Here is a 21,845-nt window from a genome sequence, read left to right as displayed (position 1 = left end):
TTACAGAGGGTGTTCTTCATGGATGGGTTCTCAGTGACAACAAAAACCCTGAGGTGAAAAACATCCATGCAATTTTTTTCCTTCCATAATTAAAAGTTATGTATTGTCCCCAAAATAATTTGATCCTGCTTTCAACTGGTATGCAGTGGAAGAGCAGTAGTGGGGGGAGCCATATATAACCATGGCCTCTCTTATGCATCCATGTCCCAAAGGTTAGTATACAAAAAAAGTTACCTGCCATCATTGACCCCCACCACCTTCCTCTTCCTGCAGCTGTGCTTTCTGCTTTCCTTGAAACAATACATGCAGCGTTGTGCTAACAGGCTCTAAGGGAGGACTGTCAGCATGGCCTTGAAGGCACTTATAACATCACACCAGTGGGTAACTAGTTTGGTCTTCAACTGTTGCTATGTCATAGCAGTGAATTATGAGCGTCGGAAACTGAAATAAATGAGAGGCTCTCTTTGACAACCATCCATAACATCACAAAAAATGTAAACATATTGATGCGAATGCTGGAGCCAGCCTACCACCTCACGTCCCATACACCTGCACTACACCTTACAGAAAAAAGCATGTTTACATCCTTATACCATGACCCACAGCCTGCCCACTGGAAGAAGAGAAAGCAACTTAATGAGACAAAATAACTATTGGTCTGACCTAGTACAGGGCAGGTTAGCACGCTTGCGCAAATGTTGACAGATATCCTATCTGCCTAATAAGTGCACTAGGATATAAAACATTTATTAGGTGGACGGGATGGGATATATATCCCATTTGTGATGGAGTACCCATCTGCCATTTTCTTACACAGCCCACACCACCCACTTGTATCTCACCCTCAACTCCTACAGGTCTAGAAATAAGAATGCTTGCTGCTTCTGTAACCCACTTTATACAGTTAGAGTTGAGGGAGCTGCAATTCTGGTCCACCATCTACTAGACCTAAAGAGAACCTGCCTAGATCCCACCGCCCCAGCGGTTAACAGTGGACACAGTCGTCCTAGACCATTCCACACACCAGTGCTAAAGACTTTACTGTAAGTTTGTTTGGGGCCAGAAGGATCAGCTGGTGAATCCTGAAAGAATTGAGGAACAATCACATGCCCTTAACTTCATCATGGGCACACTTTAAGCAGAGATGGAGGGCAAGTTACACTACTTACAGAATTTGAAAAAAGCATAAAGTTATGCATTTGGCACCATTATTTTCATCTAAATTAGCTAAAGCCATATAACCTGAATAGCCACCAATATTGCAATACTTTCATGGTGTGTTAATCCAGTCTGTCCCTCTCTCAAGGATGCTGTAGGTTTTATCCTCCCCAGTTTAAACAAATCTTAGTATAGTATAGTTCTGCTTGGTCTACAATTTTTGACAACATTTGCACCTTTATACACTTTTGCATCCCAACTTAATAAATTTAAATAAACTGCATTTTCCCAAACAAAAGCTTGCCGTATTCATAAATGCAGCTTTTAACCTCAAATGTCAGCTCTTTTTTTTAGCAAATTCCATTTGTTTTGTCAACAAACACTCGTATGTCATTCATATACTACATCCTCACCTGGACAGACTTCCATAAATGCCAATGTATCACCAGTACATGCAACGGATACCAAGTATACCTACTAAGTCCTTTTTTTTCCCCTTTTGAATCCATTCGGGTCTTACACGTCAGTTTACTAGCTTGACTCTGGGTAAGATGCTTAAGGGGCCTAAGCCTTGGTTGGGCTTTAACTATGGCTAGTAAAGAACTGCTGAAAGTGGTTTCTTTTAATGTTAACGGTCTCAACAATAAAAAGAAAATGCAGGCAATTGAAACATGGATCAAAAAAGAAAACCCGGCAGTGATTTTGCTACAAGAGACCCATATACCAACTGCAAAGCTGCCCGACTTTTCAATGTTTAGGTCTTGGGCAGCTTATAGGGGATTTTCATCATCTTCCGCTGCCCATAGAGGGACAGCAATATTTTTTGTAAAAGATTTCAGGTGGAGGTCATCAAATTTTGCTAAAGATCTGCATGGACGTTGGTGTTGGGTTACCTGCTCTCTTAGACAAAGACAGAGACCGATAACTTTTGTTAGTATATATGCCCCAGTTGAGAAAAACTTTGAGGTTTATGAGGATCTGTTTCAGTCCCTAATTCAGGTACCTGCGGACCTGATTTTGGGGGCGATTTTAATGTCCTAATGAATCCTAAATAAGATTTGTCAGTTCAGGATGAAAAGCAGTTGAAGCCTAAATCCTTAAGAACCTTGCTACACTATGGAGTAACGTTGGATCTTCAGGATCCATGGCGTGTGGCCTCTCCAACCAAAATAGCGTATACTTGTTGGTCAGGTAGATTTAATTCTTCATCATGAATAACTTCTTTTTGGTTTCACGGAAGTTGAGTTTTAACCAGCAAAGATTTCTATATAATGGATTCTCCGATCATGCCTTAGTGGTGCTCGAGTTACTCTTCGGAAACTGCGCTAGGTCCCCTAAACTGTGGTCTTTGAACAGACAATATTTCAATGAAGAGGACTGGGTGGGCTTTATTGGGATAGAGATTAAGGAGTTTTTATCACTAAATATTGAGTCTGCACCTCTGAGTGTGGTCTGGGACACACTTAAGGCCTTAATCCGGGGGTTAATTTCTGAAAAAGACGCTGAAATTGCTCAAAAAGTGAAGGAAGAGAATTTTGGAGCAGAAGATCCAAGCGTCTTACTTGGTTTATCTTAGTAACCCCTCTGTGTTTAATCAGCGTCAACTGGAGCAGGCTAAGTGTGCACTCAGTTCCAATTATTACACTCAGAGTGAAGCATTCAACCAACAATATAGTCAGAAAACATATGAGGAAAGCAATTTTACAAGCAGGTTTTTAGCTTGGGAAGCCAGGGAGCAATCAGCTGCAAATCAGATTAATGCGTTGAAATGTCCTTCAACCGCCTCACGTATAGAGGACCCAGTTAAATTGGGGATATAATGCTACAGCATTATGAGTCCATCTATGGCCAACATCAGACTGTAGATATGACCTTGTTAGAAGGATTTTTGCAGAATAATAGCCCGCCGATACTCTTGGATGTAGAGAAACTCTCTATGGCAAGACCCTTCATAAAGAAGCTGTCAAACGGCAAGGCCTGTGGCCCGGATGGGGTGGCGCCTGAATTTCGAAAGTTTTTTTCAGGTCAGTGGCGGACTTTCTCCTTCATTTGGTAAATTCTATGCTCGGGGTGGGGAAATACCTTCAGACTATGACTATGTTACCTTGTCCTTCAGACAAGGTAACAGTCAGCTTTCTGAAAAAAGGCAAGAACAGCGGGGATCCAAACTCATCACCTGATAATGTTGTTAAACTCAGACTATAAAATCGTCACTAAGTTGCTGTCACTTCGGTTTAACCATCACGCGGCGCATCTGATACATTCGGACCATAACGGTTTTATTGCTGGTAGGCAGCTAGCCTCTAACACTCATTATCTATCTGAGGCGTTGGATTATTTCGAAACCCAGAGGATACCTGCATTAGTCCTTTTACTAGACACCGAGAAGGCTTTTGACCTTGTGGTGTGGGGAAGGAATATGCTACTTATCAGTATGCATCTGTTCTTGGCATGTAGGGCTGCTGACATTCATATCTTGTGCATAGATCGCCGCCTAGTGTTAGGTCCGGATGATTGCACTTGTTGTCTTGGAAGAGTCTTCGAAGTATCATGGGATAGGTGACTCCTCCCCTGGACTACAGTGCGCATGGGCATCCTCTCCATCCTCAGATTGTTTTTCGCCATTGTGGCAGAGATGGAGATAAAAAAGTAAGAGATGGCCATGTCAGAGAGAATGCTGCAGCTGCTACAGGCACGGGGGAGGAGGGCGGGCGATATGAATGTCAGCAGCCCTACATGCCAAAAACAGATGCATACTGGTAAGTAGCATATTCCGTTCGAGGCATGTGGGCTGCTGAAATCATATCTTGTGCATAGACTGTATAGCAGTATCTCCTCTAGCGGTGGCTACCTGTGCCAGCTGCAGCAGTTTGAAAAAGAGTTTTGAGGCCAGCCTGGCCTACAGCAGCTTGCTGTTTTGTTTGCACATCTACACAGTAGTGTTTTGTGAAAGTGTGTATGGTGGTCCATGTGGCTGCCTTACAGATATCTTCAAGAGGAATAATTCCTAGGAAAGCCATGGATGCCCCCATTTTCCTAGTGGAGTGTGCTCTTGGGGGGACGGTTAAAGTGTGTTTTGCCTTTGGATAGCATATCTGAATGCATTTAACTATCCATCTGGCTATTCCTGATTTTGAAATTGTTGCCTTTGCACCACAACACAAAGGGAATCCAAACAGTTGCTTTGTTTTCCTACAGGATTTAGTTCTGTCCACATAGTAAAGTAGAGCTCTCTTTAAGTCTAGTGTGTGCAGGGCTTTCTCAGCTACTGACTGTGGATTTTGAAAGAACACTGGCAGTTCTATTGATTTGTTGATATGGAAATTGGATACAACCTTAGGCATGAATTTAGGGTTTGCTCTAAGAACCACCCTGTTGACACGTACCTGCATGAAAGGTTCTTGAATTGTGAGTGCTTGTAATTCCCTCACTCTTCTGAGTGAGGTGATAGCTACCAAGAATGCAACTTTCCAAGTTAGGAATTGTAGTTCGCATGAATGTAAAGGTTCGAAAGGAGGGCCCATGAGTCTGGTAAGCACTATATTGAGAATCCAGACTGGGGAAGGGGGTGCCTAGGAGGAATCATCCTTTTTAAACCTCCATGAAGACTTTGATTGCTGGTATTCTAAACCGTGATAGGTGTTGCCTGTTTTGAAGGTATGCTGCTATGGCAGCGAGGTGTAGCCGTATTGAAGAGTAGGCTAAGTTACATCTTTGTAGGTGCAGCAGGTAACATATTATGTTTTGTATTGAAGCATCTAAGGGGTTGATTTGGTTATTGGTGCAGTAAATAACAAATCTTTTCCATTAGCTGCATAGCACGCTCGTGTGGTTGGTCTTCTTGCCTCCCTAATGATATTCATGCAATCTGGGGGCAAGTTAAGGTATCCAAACTCTAAGACCTCAGGAGCCAGATCGCTAGGTTAATTTGATTGGGATCTGGGTGTCTGATTTCTCCACGGTTCTGAGTTAGAAAATGAGGTGCAAGATGCAGTCTTTGATGGGGAACTACTGAGAGTTCCAGGAACGTCGTGTACCATGGTTGTCTCGCCCATGTGGGAGCAACTAGGATTAGAGTGAGGGAGTGTTGCCGCAGTTTGCGTTCCACCAGCGGGATCAGTGGTGCTGGGGGGAAAAGAGTACGCAAATCTGCCTGACTAGTTCATCCATATCGCATTGCCCTGTGACAATGGGTGTGGGAACCTGGCGGCAAAGTATTGGCATTTCGAGTTTTCTTTTGTGGCGAACAGGTCTATTTCTGGGTGACCCCACTCCTCGAAGAATGGCTGAAGGACCTTGGGGTGAATCTCCTATTCGTGTAATTGCTGGCTGTGCCTGCTGAGCAGGTCGGCAACTTGGTTGTCCTTCCCTGGAAGGTGTTCTGCTAGGAGAAAAATGATTTTTGGAATCACCCACTTCCAGATGCGTGATGCCAGATGGGACAGCTGTGGCGAGTGCGTTCCTCCCTGTTTCTGGATATAGTACATCGTCCGGGTCAACACCGTCTTGCTGTACAAGTATTTCTGAAAAGCTTTTAGGGCTAGGAATATCGCTAGCAACTCTAGTTGGTTGATATGCAGCCTTTTCTGTTTGTTTGTCCAGAGCCCCTGTACTGTGTATTGAAGGAGATGGGCTCCCCAGCCTGTCAGTGATGCGTCCGCTGTTCGTACTAGTTGTGGAACCGGCTCTTGGAACAGTCGTCCCTTGGAAAGGTTTTGCGGGTTCCACCACTGCAGAGAGTTGTGAGTGCGACTGTCTACCAACACTAGGTCTTTTAGTTGTCCTTGAGCCTGGTTCCATTGCCATGCTAGGCATTCCTGCAATGGACGCATCTGAAGTCTGGCATGGGGGACAATGAATATGCAGGAGGCCATCATGCCTATGAGTTGCATGAAGACTTGAGCTGGCAAAGTGTTTTGGCAGGAATTTGCGAATGAGTGTCTGCATACTGGCTATCCTTGCTGATTTTGGACATGCCTTTGCCACGGGGGTGTTTATGGTGGCTCCCAGGTACTGCTGTATGTGGGACGGTTGCAGATGTGATTTTGTGTAGTTGATTGAGAATCCTAAGCTGTGTAGCAGCTGGATTGTTTGAGACGTGTGTGCTGCACATTGCTGGTACGATTTTGCTTGTATTAGCTAATCGGCCAGGTAAGGGTACACATGGATGTGCTGCCTCCTAAGATGTGCTGCCACTGTCGCTAAGCATTTTGTAAACACTCTTGGAGCCATGGTAACACCGAAGGGCAAAACCTTGAATTGATAGTGTTGACCTTCTATTGTGAACCTGAGGTAGTTTCTGTGGGCTGAATGGATGGGTATGTGGAAATACGCATCTTTGAGGTCCAGTGTTGCTAGGAAATCCCCTTGTTGTAGCAACTGTAGCACTTGTTGTAATGTTATCATATGAAAGTGCTCTGAAAGTATGTATTGATTTAGGGGTCTGAGGTCCAATATGGGTCAGAGAGAGCCGTCCTTATTGGGAATAAGGAAATATAGGGAGTATACTCCTGTCCCTTGCTGTTGGAAAGGGATTTGCTCTATGGCCCCCTTTTCTAGCATGCAGTTCACCTCTTGTTGTAACAGGGTGATGTGTTCTCTGGACATTGGACGATGTCTGGGTGGTATGTTAGGTGGTGTAGTAGTCAGTTCTAGGCAGTAGCCAGACTGGATAATTTCTCTCACCCACCTGTCTGTGGTAATTGTGTTCCAGGCAGGTAGGAACTGTTGTAGTCTGCCTTCGACCAGTGTTAAGTGGTCTGGAGGTAGTGTAAGAGAGTCACTGTTTTTGAGGCAGTGGAGTCTCTGGTGTTACTACCGCCACGTCCTCTTCCCTTGGTATTGTTACCTCTGTAGCCTCCTCTGGTTGTGTTTTTGGTAAAGGAACTTTGTGTGCTACCTTTATATGAGGCTGTTGTTTGTGAGGTATGTCCTCGTGTATTTGCCCTGTATGAGGAGCGACGAAAGGAGCCCCTTTGTTCCTGAAATTGCAATGCCGCCATTGATTTTGCTGTCTCTGTGTACTTTTTCATTTTATCCAAAATGGTGTCGACAGCAGGGCCAAACAGAAAGTCCTGATTAACAGACTGGTTAAGGATAGTGGACTGTACCACATTTTTAAAACCAGAAATACGCGGAGTAGGACGTTAGTGTTGATTGACCTAGCTGCAGTGTCTGCTGCGTCAAGCGCGCATTTGATGGAGGTGTTTGTTATGAATTTTCCCTCCTGTATGAGATCTCGGGCTTGTGCTTTGAAAGGCTCAGGTAGGTGTTGAATTAGGGTCTCTAGCTGATCGTAATGCACCCTGTCGTAACGAGCCAGTAGGGCTTGTGGATTAGCTATCCTCCACGAGTTGAAGGCTTGTGCTGCTACTCTTTTCCTGATGCCTCTAGTATTTTTGACTCTTTGTCTGGGGGAGGTGCCTCCCCGGTGGTTTGGGAGTTGGCTCTTTTGCGTGCGTTGGCCACTACCAGAGAATAAAGTGGTAACTGCCCTTTGATGTAAGTAGGGTCCGCCCAATACTTTTTTTCTATTCTGGGGTTGATTACCCGTGCCCTGGCTGTATCCTTAAATATGTCAGGTGCATGTTTGAGAACTCCCTTTAACATGGGAAGTGTTTTGACACTTTTTTCTGAGGTAGGGAAGGTGTCAAACAAGAAGTCTTCCTCAACAGGGTCGTTCTGCATATCCACGTTGTGGAACTGTGCAGCCCTGTCTATGAGCTGATTAAAAACTACGGTGTCATCAGTAGGTGATGGTTTAGTAGGATAAGAGGGCATATCAGGGATGGGATGGGTGTTGTAAGGGTCAGTTGGCTCTTCCCATGGTTTCTGTGGTTCAGGGTCCTGTGGGAAGTCATATTGAGGCTGTGGCTCATCCCCTGTGTTACCTTTGTCGTCCCCGTGATGAGAGGGAGAATAAGGAATGTATGGATTAAAAGGAGTAGTAGGCATGATAGGTTGAAAAGGAATGAAGGGTCTAGAAGGAGAAGTCCCAAAGTCCTTTATCTTCAGTGGAATAGGGGACTGAGGTTCAAAGTCCAAAGGCCTCTTTTTCCTATGCAGGATGGTAACTTTACCAGTCTCTGGGTTGATATAAATTTTTGCTTGGTCGTCAGAGGGATCTGGGTGGAAGAGTTCTTCCTCAACAGTCCTGGTTTGGGTGTTTGGCTTTGGTTTATCGACGACTTTTGGTTTAGCAGCCGATTTTTTGGGCTCGGGGCCTTTTTTCGGGTCGACTGTCTTTTGGGCCGATGCGTTTTTTGTGCTCCGTAGGCTTTTTCGGATTAGTGCTTTCTTCCGAGTCGATGTTCCTGTTCGGATCACCGGAGACTTGTTTTTTCGGCTGAGTGTCCTTTCCCGAGTCGATTGTCTTTTTTGGATCGATTGGTGTCTTCGGAGCCGGTGTCTTCGGACCGATGGGTCGTTCTGGCTTCGACGCGGGCTTAGGTACGGCGCCTTTAGCCGGGTCGACGTTTTTTGGTGCCGAAGGCTTGCTTGGGTCGGCGACCTTCTTTGGTTCAGCGCCCTTAGGTTGCGTGGCCTTGTTCGGTTCGACAGCCGATTTTGGCTCTACAAGTTTGGGCTGCACGGCCTTCTTGGGGTCGACAGTCTTTTTCAGCTCGACGCTTTTTGGCTGTGCGGCCGTTTTCGGATCGACGCCCTTCGGGTCGACGACCTTCTTTGGCTCTGGAACCTTCTTTGGGACGATGTTACTGGGCCCTGGTGTTTCTGAAGGTTTCGGTGCCGAGCCGGATGGAGGGGCAAGCGAAACTTTTTTATGATCTTGGCTAAGGCCTTTTGGCGATGCCTTGACCGGAGCCGTTGTTAACGGGGTAGATGGTGTCGGGGGCAGGGTACTCACGATTTGCCCCGGTGGGATCTCGTCATCGGAGTCAGAGTAGTCCTCTACAGTGACGATCTCTAGGTCCGAGTCTGGCGCTTCTTGTAGCTCCTGGTCGTCATCGAAGATGTTGTCTGGGTCTGGTGCCTGTCGCTGTTTTCTTGCCTGGCGGTACGTTGGTTACGAATAGTTTTTTTGGATCGAAACTGTGCACAGGCTGGACAGCTTTCCTCTTTATGGTCTGGGGAAAGGCACTTGTTGCATACTGAGTGCTTATCAGTATGTGGGAACTTGGAGTGGCATTGCGGGCACCTTTTAAACTGGCTTCTTTCCATCGACGGTCGGCTCGCGTGGCGTCGAAACCGCCCAACGGCCCGCTTCGACGACCGCTTGGAGATGGAAGGCTGGATCGAGTAGAGAGGTACCGAGCGAGAACAGTACCGTCGAATCGAAGGCCTTTTGGCCTTTAGAAAAGTTTTGTTTTTGATTCCAAAGTTGGAGTATAGGAGTTTGCATCCGAACCCAATGGCAGAAAAAAACAATCTGAGGATAGAGAGGATGCCCATGCGCACTGTAGTCCAGGGGAGGAGTCACCTATCTCGTGATACTTCGAAGACTCTTCCAAGACAACAAGTGCAATCATCCGGACCCAACACTAGGCGGCGATCTATGCACAAGATATGAATTCAGCAGCCCACATGCCTCGAACACATTGTTTATGATTTTAGATCACTTTGGCATTTCCCCCAAGATCACGGCCCGGATTTATAATTTATATAAGAATGCTGAAGCCAATGTAATTGTCAACATCTCGGTGGCCGGACAGGTCAGAGTAAAACAGGCACAAGGCAAGGGTGCCCTTTATCACCGGTCTTGTTTGCTTTCTTTATCAAACCACTGGCGATAGCTATAAGGAATTGTGCTGATATCCGTCCCCCTATTCCATCAATGGCGAAATTGAAATTATACGCCGACAATGTTATGCTCATCATCAATCCTGAGATAGAGGTTCAGGCTAAGGTCTTCCAGGACTTTGACGACTTTGAGGCCCTAGGTGGGTATCGCATTAATAAAAGGAAATCCGAAATTTTACAATGCGGTGGAACAAGCCTGGATCTGCACCCCGATATCCTTGCTTGCCTTAACACCAAACCTAAAAGATATCTTGGGGTATATTTCTCTGAAACAGTGTCAGATTTATATCATCTGAATTTTGTACCACTCCTTCGAAAAATTCAGGCCTTGTTCTCACGCTGGAACACCCTTCCGTCATCCATTTTGCGCTGGGTTGCACGGATTAAAATGTCTGTTCTTCCTCGGTTTAATTTTTTGTTTTCTACTATCCCTTGTATTTGATCAGGTTCCTTTTTCACCCAAGTAGAGTCTATGTTTACAGCTTTTCTTTGGGCAAAAAAATCATCACGTATTGCACTTAGCACTTTATATGAAGAACGGTATCAAGGAGGTCTCGCCCTTCCGATCCTCAGGGATTATTACTATGCCTATTTTGCACAGTTTTGTCTAGATTTAAATCTCAACCTCAGACAAATTTCTTTATGAATAGTTTCATGGATTTAATGTGTAAGGAAAGTCAAATCCATTCTTCTAAGCGGGTTCGTTATAAGTGTCTTCACTGTTTTTTTTAAAAACGACAGGCGCTTTATAAAAGATACTCCATTCCTGTAATCAATTCAACCACTCCACTAGCTGCCATTTTATCACTAGCAGGGATTACACAATCCTCAGAACTCACCTTAAAGTGGGATGTGGTAGGATTTCGTAAGGTCTCAGATTTTCTGAGGAATGGAAGAAGGTTGACTGTGACCGAAATGTAATTGATTGTTAACGATTTTATTCTTCTGGGGTCATATAACATCTTCCATAAATTCCTGGCTGAGCTAGATGTTTCTCAAATTAGCAAACAACATCAGCTAGCTAATGAACTTTTAAAAGATGCATCTGGCAGGAATCCGGGGGCTTGGAAAACTCGCTTAGCCTCAGTTAGGGCCCTATATCTTGGGCAGAAGGCTATCAAAAAATGGATGGATTGTGAAGACCTTGAAATTTCTGCAAACTTGTGGTCAACTATTAATAAACTTAATTTTAGCACGCTGAGAGGCGCAAATTGAATGCTTTTTTTTTTAGTAAATGGCAACTTTATCGAACCCCACTCTCTTTCAAAAATGTATGCCAATCACTCTCCGCAATGCTTTCGCTGTATTTATCAACCTACAGCCAACTGGTCGCATATTATGTTGCTATGCCTTATGAATCAGAAGTTTTGGAAGGACATCTTTTGCTATTTGGAAATCGAATGTGGTATTCAATTAGTAGTGAGTGATTTGTTAAATGTTATTGGTTTTGATCCAGATCTTTCCCTTCCGGACTATATGGTTACATTTTTATACATTGCGATGGCAGTAGCTTCATCACTTTTATTGCAAAGGTGGCGTACCGATTGGATTCCTTCTGTTATGGAATGAGTCTATAAAATAAAAGCAGTTAGAAGAAGTGAACACACTTATGCATTACGTGTGGGGGGTCTCAGGAATTTTGGAAAAATATGTGCTACCTATTTTGACTGAGATTATGAGGTGTCATTACCTTATGTTTTTGGTTGAAAATCTAGTGTTTGTATGTTTTTTGTGTATTTGTCCCTGAATTCTCAGTGCTTAGTGTGTGTGTATATATATATATATATATATATATATATATATATCCAAACACAGAGTTGCCCCCAAAGATGAAGCCACAACACACCGTGCTAATCCATAACTCCTTGGGTTTATTCAGCCAAATACTGCACACAGATGAGCCAAACGCGTTTCGGGCGTTACGACGCCCTTGATCACTGGCAATGGAAGCCCCATCAAAGCAGTCCACCTGAGCACATAATAATGTCCCGCCCATGTGGGCGTGTGCTGCGAGAATTCTGGTTGCTGTAGTCCGCTTTTTAAATACAAACCCCAGTGGGCGATGCGGGCCTCCACACAAAATAAACAGTCTTACCCCAGTGGGTATGTGCTGGAGTGAGGCTGAATGCTGATAACATCCCAGCCGCGATGAGGCCCCACTGCGCAACTGCAGGTCGCTGGTGCAAAAGACGAAAAGGTACTAGCGAACACCGTGTCCCATCCAAGGGGGATGTTATCAGCATTCAGCCTCACTCCAGCACATACCCACTGGGGTAAGACTGTTTATTTTATGTGGAGGCCCGCATCGCCCACTGGGGTTTGTATTTAAAAAGCGGACTACAGCAACCAGAATTCTCGCAGCACACGCCCACATGGGCGGGACATTATTATGTGCTCAGGTGGACTGCTTTGATGGGGCTTCCATTGCCAGTGATCAAGGGCGTCGTAACGCCCGAAACGCGTTTGGCTCATCTGTGTGCGGTATTTGGCTGAATAAACCCAAGGAGTTCTTGATTAGCACGGTGTGTTGTGGCTTCATCTTTGGGGGCAACTCTGTGTTTGGAAATATAGCGGCTGGCCCAGCCGCGATGAGGCCCCACTGCGCAACTGCAGGTCGCTGGTGCAAAAGACGAAAAGGTACTAGCGAACACCGTGTCCCATCCAAGGGGGATGTTATCAGCATTCAGCCTCACTCCAGCACATACCCACTGGGGTAAGACTGTTTATTTTGTGTGGAGGCCCGCATCGCCCACTGGGGTTTGTATTTAAAAAGCGGACTACAGCAACCAGAATTCTCGCAGCACACGCCCACATGGGCGGGACATTATTATGTGCTCAGGTGGACTGCTTTGATGGGGCTTCCATTGCCAGTGATCAAGGGCGTCGTAACGCCCGAAACGCGTTTGGCTCATCTGTGTGCGGTATTTGGCTGAATAAACCCAAGGAGTTATGGATTAGCACGGTGTGTTGTGGCTTCATCTTTGGGGGCAACTCTGTGTTTGGAAATATAGCGGCTGGCCCAGCCGCGATGAGGCCCCACTGCGCAACTGCAGGTCGCTGGTGCAAAAGACGAAAAGGTACTAGCGAACACCGTGTCCCATCCAAGGGGGATGTTATCAGCATTCAGCCTCACTCCAGCACATACCCACTGGGGTAAGACTGTTTATTTTGTGTGGAGGCCCGCATCGCCCACTGGGGTTTGTATTTAAAAAGCGGACTACAGCAACCAGAATTCTCGCAGCACACGCCCACATGGGCGGGACATTATTATGTGCTCAGGTGGACTGCTTTGATGGGGCTTCCATTGCCAGTGATCAAGGGCGTCGTAACGCCCGAAACGCGTTTGGCTCATCTGTGTGCGGTATTTGGCTGAATAAACCCAAGGAGTTATGGATTAGCACGGTGTGTTGTGGCTTCATCTTTGGGGGCAACTCTGTGTTTGGATGGAGAGATATATATATATATATGTCAAAACCATCTTCCCCAATGGAAAGAAGCTGAGTCGCACACATGACTTCATTTTGTGGCCATTTTAATTAAAGGTGAACAGCGTGATTAGGGACTTTACTGACGCGTTTCGTTTCCCTTGGAAACTTTTTCAAAGTGGTGTCCTACACCTCGCAGGCAGTCCGTTAGTTCCACAGTCCGGTTTTATTATTTTTTACCTCGTTCTTCAATGGCATTTTAATGTGGAAGCATTCCATTTTCGAGTTGCCTTATGGAGCCTGTGGTCCCGACGGCTGTCTGCAAATTAAACCCTCCAGTGGGCGGTGAGTTCATCTTGCTGTTCAAATAAACCAATTTTCCGGCTTGAAGTTTTCCCATGTCAGCCCCTTTTCAGGCTGACTCGGGACCAATACCAAGGTCCAGTCCTCGGCGGCACCTCTCTCCCAGATCCGTTTTATATATATGAATGAATTTTTGATAATTGTTTGTATGCCTAAAGGGAATTCTTTTTATGGATGTATTGATTTTAATGGATTTAATATATTGTAATTTTTTGACTTCAATAAAAAAAAATAGATCAAAAATAAGCAGCATTACACCAGGGTGAGATTTATGAATAGACTCCATTAATCCAACTAAGCCCACAATATTCCACAATGACCACCATTATGCCAGGGGTGGGTGACATCATCCCACTTACAGCCACACTATATAAAACAAAATCCATTATTACAGAGAATATCCATAATATAGCATGTATGGCTACCATTAGGCCAGTAGGAGCATTATGCTATCAGTATGCATAGTATACCAAGGACGCCCACAATGGCACCAAGATGTCATTCAAACAAGCCATTACAGCATAGGTTTGGTCTAATTAAAGCAAAGATTTACTCTGTATGTAGAGGGGTACCAAAATACCTGAAAACTTTAAGGGTCAGATGAGTTTCTGTTAGGGAGAAACATTGCCAGAATCCACCGCCGACACCAGGAAGATCCACTCTCACCCAGAAATGCAGATATTTACTTCATACCCAAGCCATTTGCTGTAAATGAAAATTCTCTTTGTGCTTGCTCTTCTCTGTGCCTTGACCCGGCTCCTGGCACTGCGACCTGGCATGCATTTTGCTTCTTCCTTTTACAGCACAGCAGCCAGTAATACATTGCACTCCTCCCTGCAGCAGTTGATTTTCAATGGCCTGCATGTCTTAGACACAAACATTGACAATGTGGGTCCTACGACCTCTCAATCACCATGAATGAGCTGGTCTTGGTATTGGGATTCCTCATCAGTAGGAATCGATGCAAGAGTCACATGCAGGGAATGTAATTGAGCAACTGAAGATGTAAAAATACACCCAGCGCCCATTTCTATAAACACCAGTGTTAGATGGGACAGATTTTGTGAATAAACCTGTTGATAGCCTAACAAATATTAAGCATACCCTTCTGATAAGGCCCACTGGTGACTCAAGAAGTACTTCTAGAAACACATCTTGTGGCAGATATTCTAATAACCACCAGAAATTCAATATGCAGAACAGCACTGTCTGCATATAATAAGCTCAACAGATGTATTCCTCTAAGCTTTGAGGGTGGGCATTGATTTTAATGAAGGCTGACAGTAGGTCTGCAATTCTTGGATTAAATAATAGTAGCGCCAAGATACCTCCCTCTTGCGGTATATATATTTGCTGAAACTATCCAGTCATTTGCAATTTCAACTCAAATTCAAGTATGTGTAAAGAGCAATACGATGTCTCTTAATAGTTAGAGGTGGAATTCCCAACTGGTCAACTTTGCCCACAATAATCCTCTTGGGACTTCGTCAAAAGCGGACTTGAAGTCCACAAATCAGGTACATAACAAGGAATGACATCAGAGGGTCTTACTGGTGATTAACGAATGGGCTATAATGTTATGTCCATGCAAGGAAGAAAACCTGTTTGGTTTATCAGAATAAGATTTTCATCCGTTGCCCATGCTTCTAGATCTTGGAACAATAAGCCTACAAAATATCTGCCTAGGCTAAAATTCACATTCCTTTCTTTCTTGAAAAGCAGACATAATATAACACTTGCATTTGAATAGCGCCTGTTCACCCGGAAGGGTATCTTGGTGCTGAATAGCAGATTTTTTATTGTTACCCACTTCAATTGTACTCATTTTATCGACCTCAGAAGGATGAAAGGCAGAGTGCACCTGCTGGAATTTGAACCTGTGACCAGGAGGTCAAACAAAGGTCCCTACAGTAGACGCATTAGTCCAATAAGCCACTATACCCGGCCTAGCCTTCTCGTACATCGCACCAAGCCATGGAACAACCTGACTTCACACATGGCCTCCTCCTTGCTTCTTAAATCTCACTAGAGGCTGAAGACCTACCATTAAACTAACTCAATTAACCCCCAGCAGACACCTACCGCAGAACCTGGATACCCTTGGGGTGATTATTTGTTAGACCTGTCAGCCCTAGGGTGGTCTTACCCAGTTTTGCCCTTTTCGCTTGATTTTTGCCACCATCTTTTTGTTGGACCTAGGCCTCTGGGTGCCATTGCCACTGCCAAACAGTGCTGAGGTGCAGGTGCTCTCTCCTAATCACATGGCTGCCACAGGCCCCTGCTACTGCCGAGTGGCCATTGTACATGCACGCACCAGTAGTTAGGAGCAGGCTGGTACATACTGCTACTGTATCCTTGAGAGCGCCGAGGAGAGAGGAAGCGCTGCAGGGCCCCGAATTGCGACCGCTACTCCGGCGTCAGCGCCAGAAGCCTTGGGCGTCTGCCCTTGCTGTCGCGGCTCCCAGAGTGAGGAGAGGGCCGCCGCCGTAATCCCCGAGGCCGTGCTGGGAGAGGAAACGCTGGCGGAGATCTCCGCTGCGGCCCCCTATCTAGGAAATGTTTTGATGTTATATTTATGCCCATGCTTATGGGAAATGTTGCCTAGGATGTCCCTGAATATCGGAATTGTTATCTTTATCGAATTGATGCCTAAGATGTTGCCTACATTAGCCTAGTACCTAAGAAGTGTTACCCGCCTTTACTAAAAGTAGATACAGAGTCTTGGTTTATAAAACAACCTGGTGTGGTGTCACTTTATTGCATGTGTATTCTTGAGTCAGTGTGAGTGTGTGCTGCACCACTGCTTTACACTTTGCCTTCGGATGCCTTCCTGCCTCGCACCAAGCTACTGTGTCAGAATTGGTGACCCCAGTTCTAACAGTTGTGCTATACAAATCCATATGACAACAATATTTTGCTTTAACACCTAGAAGGGCAATTAGTCTATAGTTCTCAGAAGATCGTTTGCCACCCTTTTTAGGTCTCGCGTGCGTTTCAGCGCAAAGCACTGCTCGCTCAGCGAGAGATTTTGTGGATGAGGCGTTTTCAGAAAGGGACTCAAAGCCCCGCCTCTCATTTCCATTGGCTGGCGTCACCGTTTATGCTAAACGGTGGCCTGCCATTAGAAATAAGGGTTTTTGGTAGAGCCCCTTTGGCCTCCTAGCCAGACTGGGTCGCCTGCTTTGCGGCTGTCGCAAAGCACTTTCTTATCTTTATGGGCCATGTGTTTAAACACATGGCCCCATAAAAACAAGAGATCCCTCTTTCACTTTCTGGACCACGCTTGTTGAATAAATGTTGTTTTCATTCCATGGTTGCATTCGAACGAGTTCTGATTACCTCAGGCTCTTTTCAGCATGTATTGATTCTTTGGCTTCAGCAATATTCTTTCTGCACGCTTTTGTTTTTCAACCAACTGATGGGTTTAACGGTGGTTTGAAACTGTCCAAAAATATGACATATGTCCTTCAGTCCGGATTTCGCTGCAATGTAAATGCTCAGCGAGAGCCCTATGCATTTTAAATCCTGCCGAGATTGTTTTTGCCTTCATCCCTCCATTGCTTTTGTTGACAGTGATTAATCAGATGCAATTGATATAGAAATGTATTAGATGAAAAGCCTGACTTCTATGTGCCTTGAGTGACCCAGAGGTAGGGGTCACGTGGAATACTGCACGAGGCTGCAAGATATTTCAAAAGAGCTGCCATCTCGAGACTTTAGTTTTTCTCCCAGTAGCGCCTCGGATCCCCGAGTGTTATCGATTTCAGTTTTTCAGAAGGGAAAAGCCATAGAAGATAAATAAGGCTTTTGGCACCATGGGTGTCTTTGAGATGCAGAACTCCAAGAGAATGCATGCGTTCTACTGATCGCCTGTTATGCAGAGTCACGTTTCAAAATTGGAATGACGAAACGTGCCAATATGAATATAGAGGTCTGTTTTTGATGTTATATGGTTTCAGCCTGAATTCGTGCACAAGAAAGTGATTAAATTGACTTGCTGTATCAAAGGTCGTTGCGCAAACGTAAGCTGAGTAATTGGGGAAGGTGCCCAAGAAGGGAGAGGGGGGGGGGGGAGGGGGGGGGGGGAGTGAGGGGTAGTTAGTGCTGCACACTCTGGTGAGTAGAGCACTGTAGCTGTCCAAGGCAATTTATAAATACAGAAACAGTCAAACAGAATATGCACAAACTCCTCACAATCATACGCAACTAAGAAATAACAGTGCTTGGACTAGGGTTGCCACAGGGCCGGTTGTATACCGGACTGACCTTTATTTTCAAAGTCCGTGCAAATTTTTTTTTTAAATCACCTAGGCTACAGCGGTTATTTTTCCCCTTTTAGTACATACTTTAAAACAGCAAATGAAATAAGAAAACATTTTAAAATGTGCCCTCGAGTTGTCTTAGTAAATAAACAAAGTTAATGTTCAAAATGAATATAAACAATTAATTTTATATGTAGTTATACTTAAGAATCGTGTCCAGATTTTTAAATCACAATGATGTAAACGTAGGCATGTGTCACCATGCATGTGCATGTTTATGTCATTCCGCTGTAGCAGTCATTTTCTTTCTTTGTAAATTACTGTTCCAAGCTGGCAGATACCCTTTAGGAACAATACATGAAAAAAAATTGAAAAGTGTGTGAAAGGCCTTTATTTACAAAGGAGCAGATCTAAAGAAAATTACACCTGCCTGGCCCTTCAAAATGAAGAAAAAATAAATAAAATGGGAAGAGGAGGGGTGAGGAGCAACCAAGGATTGGGAGCAACAGAGCGCCACGGACGGTGCTGTGTGGAGGAACAATGAACAGTGAGGGGCGGTAAAGTAATGAAGACATTGGGGGGAAGCAATATAGACAACAGGGTGGGTTTGTGATGAGGAAATCAGGACATGGGGAGAAAGCTAGAAAAGACACAAGAATGCTTACAGCAAAAGAAACAAGTAATTACACTGCAACAGGTCTCGCATTTGCGCAAGTTTAAGCTATTGACCTTGTAAATGAGAATGCTTTTTATTTAGGTTTTAAAAACCAAAACATAAATAAAAGCATTTTCATTTACAATGCCAGTAGCTTTAAACTCGCGTAAATGCGAGACCTATTGCATTGCAAATGCTTGTTATAAGTAGGGTGTATGATAGAACCTCTCTATGAAGCATATAATTCTAGAAATTAATTAGTGTCCTTGACCAGAATCCTTGATTTGATTAGAAAAGAGCTTGAGGAAGGCTACTGGCCCCTAGATCGATGCCCTTTCAAGGTTATTTACTACTGCCCAAAATTCCTTTGCTTGCTTTTAATTGCTACCAGGCAATAGATGAGACCAAAAAGGTTCATAATAAAATTTTCCTGGAGTCCATACATTTTTTTGGGTCTGGAGTGAGAAAGCACACGCGCTACAGCTTGCAAGACATTGTTAGCTAGTCAATTTGGCCGGCTTATATTTGGCTCTCCTCTGGCCCAAGTACTCATCTTTGCACTTTCTCATCCTTTTGAAGTTACTTTTTATTTATTTTTGTTAACGCACTCACTAAGAATTCATGCATTTGCAGGCCTTCCCCCTCATGTGCTTCTCTATCAACCCGCCAGTGTTGCTTTCTCTTAAACCTGTGCTTTGGTCCCCTCTCTGTATTGTTGATTGTCCTCTTTGTGTTGTTGCTTGCCTCCACCTTCTGTCCATGTTGTTACTTGCTTCCACCCTCTATCTGTGTTGCTGCTTCCACCCTCCATCTGTGTTGCTGCTTGCCCCCACCAACCTACTATGCTGCTACTTGTCCCTACCCACTATCTGTGTTGTTGCTTGCCCCCACAGCCATCCAGGTTGCTGTTTGCCCAACCCTACGCCTGCTATCCCCACAGTCCATCTTGTTGCTTGCCGGCTCGCTGCTTCCGCTGTCAGTGTTGCCCCTGCCCACTATAAAACAAGTATTTGCAATCCATCAGGTCTCACTTTCACACGAGTTTGAGATATTGGCATTGTAAAGGACAATGCATTTTATTTATGTTTTGGGTTTTAAAACAAATAAAAAGCATGGTCATTTACAATACTAATAGCTTAAACTCTCGCAAATGCGAGACCTATTGCATTGCAATAAAAGGGCAATCTCGACTGCTTGTAAATATCAGAGGAAGAGACCGGCCCGTGAAGTCTTCAAAGTAGCGATAAATAGTGCAGTGCAGAAGCTGTGTAAGTGTTGTAAATTACACAAACACAAAGTGTGAAGTGAGAATTACATATGATCCAAGCTAAAAGCACTAACAAAGTGCTCCAATACCTTTTGCTCTGATTACACTGTCGCGGCTCAGGAGGCAGAGAGGCAGAGCGGGAGGGGGGGGTGGGGGGGGGGATGGGGGGGGGGGGTGGGGGGGAGGGGAGAGATTTCCTGTCCTCTCCTTGATTTGAGTGTGCAGTGTGGCATTGCGTAATGCCATTGCTATCTTTGGCCTAATAAAAACACTCCAGCAGTATTACGGCCTTGTTTCACCTCCTGGTGCAGGGCGGGCTGTGCTTTATGGCAGGCATGGAGGGAGGGAGGGATGGTCTCAGCGGCAGCAGACTATACTTTAGTCGCAGTTCTAAATGCAAGTCAGTGTTTCTAATTCCTGCTTTCCTTTTGACCAGCAAGACTCGGGTGACGGTCAGACCCCGTGGTCACAGAGGACAGGCCAGGGGTATCCTGCGTAGACGTTGTAAAACGGGAGTCCTAAGTGACCCGGCGGCATTGGAGTCATGTCTGGACGACTCTCCCCTGTGTACATCTGTTCAAGCAGAGCGTTCCCTTTCTACAGCAGGGAGTTGGCACACATCAACATGCTAATGCAGCACATGTGAGGTGTTTACATATTCCACCCGCTCTGGTACACAGCTCCCTTTTGGCTACATAATCCGACAGGCTGTGACTGAGGTTGGCCGTCCATTTTATTATTTTGCGGACTAGCTGACGTTCATCGCCTTTGGTTGGTTCAATTGTTTCCAGGGCTTCCACCTGTTCCCGTGCCAGTTTAAAGGAGGCGCAGAGAGGCCTGTGGTCTCTTTCGTCCACAGTGAAGTCACAGTTTGTAGGCCTGCCTTTCATTGATGAAAATATAGTCAATGGTGGAGACATTCCTGAAGGTCGATTTAGGGATCCATGAAGAACGGCTGATTTTTTTATCCCATGAGTGGATTATAAGTTAAAGTTTGTGAGAAGTGAAATCAATGGGCCCGACTTCTTCCCATTACTGGGTGCGACAGGGATCTGACCCAGACCTCTTGTGTTGAAGTCTCCCGCAATTATCACGTTATGGCGCTCAAATCTGATGAGTATGTTTTCCAGAATGCTGGTGAAGGATTCCTTGGCCCGATGCATTTGAAGTTTAGTCGGGTTAATGTAACAATAAATTAGTAACAGAGGATTGTCCCGTTTTCAGCCCCTCTATTATAATGGCTTGAAGGTCAGATGACTCTACTTTTATTTCTTTGATTTTAAATTCGCAAGCGTGACTACGGATAAGCACCCAGATGGGCGTCCAAAGATGGGCCTTTTTTTGTCGCTGGTATGTAATGTTCATATAAGCCGCCAATTGGGGTGGTTGACTTGGCCCAGGTCTCCTGAAAGCAAAAAACGTCCCCCATTGCGAGATAGTCTAGTGTGGCCTTGTCTCTAAAGATGTTACTTAACCCAGAAATGTTCCATGAGATAAGAGTTAGTTTACGATCTTGGCCACTAATTAAGTTTGAACATCCTCGGTTTTCATTGCTGTATATTTGATTAGGTACCCTGTCGCCATATATCCTCCGTATGGGCCACCACTTGCTAGAGCGGCAGCACTCTTAGCTGAGAGTCTGTGTGAGATATTGATTTTTAGCGGGGTTCTTGGTCTCCCTGTTTTCGCACCCCCCCTAGGCTTTTGCTCATTGTACCTTTGAGGACTGATGTAGATTCTTGCTGATCATAATTGGGCGTAAGGACGTGTGGATATTTTGGCACACTGAGGATGGTAACTTCAATACCACATTCTGCGAGATGTGAAGCTTCCTTGAGGACGGCATGTTGGGCCTGCTGTTGTAAGAATCGGACCGGAGTGGAGTCAGCATGGGTATCCCTCTCCAAACTTCTAAACTTTACCCATTCTATGTTATCTGAGGTGTTCTGTGCCAAGGA

The 21,845-nt window shown here is 45.0% G+C and overlaps 1 protein-coding gene across 2 annotated transcripts in view; it reads right to left on the bottom strand.

Annotated features, from left to right (window-relative positions):
* The window catches only part of CERT1 (ceramide transporter 1), an 881,084-nt gene that overhangs the window by 195,391 nt on the left and 663,848 nt on the right, over positions 1-21,845 (bottom strand). The gene's annotated exons all lie outside the window — the stretch shown is intronic.

Source organism: Lissotriton vulgaris, chromosome 3_1 (genome assembly GCF_964263255.1).
Source record: "Lissotriton vulgaris chromosome 3_1, aLisVul1.2, whole genome shotgun sequence".
In the NCBI taxonomy this organism is placed as follows: domain Eukaryota; kingdom Metazoa; phylum Chordata; class Amphibia; order Caudata; family Salamandridae; genus Lissotriton; species Lissotriton vulgaris.
The sequence above is the reverse complement of the archived record's forward strand: the minus strand, read 5'-3'. Positions and strand labels throughout refer to the sequence as shown.